The sequence below is a fragment of the Marmota flaviventris genome, chromosome 3 (assembly GCF_047511675.1).
Source record: "Marmota flaviventris isolate mMarFla1 chromosome 3, mMarFla1.hap1, whole genome shotgun sequence".
Classification (NCBI taxonomy): Eukaryota; Metazoa; Chordata; class Mammalia; order Rodentia; family Sciuridae; genus Marmota; species Marmota flaviventris.
The window spans coordinates 128267423-128270597 of NC_092500.1; the positions used below are offsets into that span (position 1 = coordinate 128267423).

Sequence of the window (3175 nt, forward strand, 5' to 3'; positions counted from 1 at the left end):
CCATCGCTCTGAAAGAATATTAATCTCTTCTGAGAGTACACCTCCCAATGTCTTAATAATCTCCTAGTAGGCTCCATTTCTTAACAGTCCCATCACATTGTCACACTGGAACCAAGCTTCTAACACAGGGGCCATTGGGAGACACATTTAAATCATATCCAAACCATGGTAAACAATGACCAAATTCTCAGATTTTCAAGCCAATTCTGTTTTCAATGTTTTGTTCCAGTTTCAGACAATGTAGGATTTTTTTTTCTTTCTTTTCTTTTTCTTTTTTTTTTTGTACCAGGAACCAAACTCAGGGCTGCTTAACCACTGAACTATATCCCCAGCTCTTAAAAAAAGAAAAAAAAAATTTTTTTTGAGACAGAGCCTTGCTAAGGCTGCCTTTGAACTTGCAATTTTCCTGCCTCAAATTCTAGAGCCATTGGGATTACAGGCTTGTACCATCATGCCTGCCATGCAGGATGATCTTAATATCTCAGTTAATCTACAAGTTCATTGTGCCCTTGAATCTTCTAGCAGCTATTATATGATAGCTCTATAGACATGTAAAATAAAAGAAAATCTTCATTATGGGTTAATATATATAATAACCTTGCTCCCACTACCAGCCTTGTCCTGTTTGTGTGGCTTAGTAGCATGACTACATAACTTTCCTAAGCTGAATGCTTTAGTGGAACCTATTAAATAATTTAGTTCGTTCATTCATTCATTCATATGCCCAGCACTAATGTGAAGTACTTGGGGATAGAGGAAAGGCACAAAATCCTTGCCTCTAAGGGATTCATTTGTGAGTTAGAGAAACAGACAAGAAAATTTAAAAACACAGGAACAATGTGGAAAATGCATTTCTTACAGGAGGACATGCTTCAGTCAAAACTAGAAGGCTTTCCAGCCAGGTGTAATGGCTCCTATGGTTGCTGTCCCAGCTACCCAGAAGGAGGCCAAGGCAGGACAAACATTTGAGCTCAAGAGTCAAGGCCAGCCTGAGCCATATAGCAAAACCCTATCTCAAAAAATACAAACACTAGTGTGTGATGGCTACAAATAGCCATCTCTTTTGTAGCATATACAGACTATTGCTTGTATGGGTTGTCCTTAGGGACCTTGGAGACAATACTTTTGAGTGGATCTTCATATTTCTCATCTCATGATGTCCCCAATCTAGGCGTCAGACAGGTATGCGGGGTGCCTTTGGGAAACCTGAGAGCACTGTGGCTAGGGGTCACATTGGCCAAGTCATCACAGCCATCTTCATGAAGCCGCAGAGCAATGAACATGATATTGAGGACCTATGCAGGATCAAGTTCAAGTCTCCCAGCTTCCAGAAAATCTGCATCTCAAGTTTAATGCTGATGAATTTGAAGACTTGGCAGCTGAAAACAGGCTCATTCCTGTTGGCTTGGGGTCAAATATATCCCCAGTTGTGGTTACCTGGACAGTGGTGGGTCCTGGACTTGTGAGGGCTTCCTCTGTATTGTCCCCATCTTAATCGCACTGTCTCATTGGGCAAAAGGTGCGATTTATGCAGTTGAGGGTGAGAAATAAAGAATGTCCACACGCTTCCTCCCTTTTCAATGCTCTATTCACTCAAATCACTCAAACAATTTCACTCTGTAGGTTTTTGTTTTTTGTTTTTTTTAGTTGTAGATGGACACAATACCTTTTATTTTATGAATTTATTTTTATGTGGTGCTGAGGATCATACCTAGGGTCTCACACTAGGCAAGTGCTCTACCACTGAGCTACAACCCTAGAGCTCTCTCTATATATTTTTTAGTTGTTGATAGACCTTTATTTAGTTATACATGGTGCTGAGAATTGAACCCAGTGCCTCACATATGCCAGGCAAGTGTGCTCCCGCTGAGCCCCAGCCCCAGCCCATCTCTATAGATTCTTAATCAAGAAAACAACAAACCTTAATGCCAGGCACTGCAATAGATATAATCAATTTACAGCAAACAATTCTAGATTAATTCTAAGTACTGAAAACACACTTAATCATGACAGGCTCATGACAGACATTCCCTCTGCATGCTAAGCTCAAATGCCAAATCTAAAGTCTCAAGCCTTAGGCTCTAAGTCCAGGAGATGCACACTCACTCAGATGGTGGTGATCAGATCAGGAACCAAGGCAGGCTTCTCCTGGGGTGGAGCTGACAGCTGGCTGAGGAGGGACACGTTTCTTTTCTCACCACAGTTAAGAGGCTGCTGTAGAGTTTGATAGTGGTGAGAACAACACAGAGGGTCAGGCAAATGAGAAGAGTTGGGATGTCAGTCTAGGTCCTCATCAGGCTCTCAGGCTGTGCGCATCAGTGTCAGCTGGCTGAATGTCATGTTCATTTGCTCCATCACTTATACTAAATTTGGGGGCTTCTACCACCCTTTCAATCCCTGTCAGCTGCTACCAGATTTCTCAGTGATGTCATTCATCCTGAGGTTAAAACATCTGGTCTGGTGGTTCCCACCTTGATTTTCTTGCTTCTCTTATCAGGGTGAGGGCAATATGCCAGACTTTACTCTGAGTTTGTCAGGGTGAAGAGAAGTGACTTGTTTGTGCCCAAGGGCCTTACTGGAGGGCTCTGTAGGTGTGCCTGGTAAGACTGCAGATTTCAAACTGGAGTTTTAAAATGGAGTTGCTTCGGTTGAGGCCTAAGGCCATCCTTACACACACTCACCAATAAATTCTGTATTAAGAAAGAAGGAGAAAAGAAAAGAAAACTTGAAGATGTTCCTACTGCTGTTCCTTTGCATCCCCCTGGGAGGGGGGGTTTTCCATCACACTGCAACTTCCACACATTTCTACAACTTGTACATATAAACATTGATTTAACAAACATGTATTGGTACCCTATTCTATTTGGGGACCAACAGAAACAACCAAGGTAGATCATATTCCCTTGGAGTTCCAAGTTAGAGATAAAATGGAGCATCATAAGATATATGTAACCTTCAAATGTCATTCTTTTGGCCGGGAGAATTTGCAATTAAATTAGAAAAGATTTTTACACAAGAGTGAAAGATATTATTTTTAAGGCAGAGTAAGACAAAACTATAAGGTAGAAAACAGGGCTTGTTTTAAATGTGAGAAATAGTTTGGTTTGGCTGGAACATAGGATAGATATACTCTTAATTTTTTTTCCTTTGGTACATATTCTAAATTCCAGATAAG

At 41.1% G+C, this 3175-nt stretch overlaps 1 pseudogene; it reads left to right on the top strand.

Annotated features, from left to right (window-relative positions):
- Nucleotides 1-1012: 1012 nt before the first annotated feature.
- Nucleotides 1013-1122, top strand: LOC114104442 (small nucleolar RNA SNORA70; annotated as a pseudogene).
- The last annotated feature ends 2053 nt before the right edge of the window (nt 1123-3175 follow it).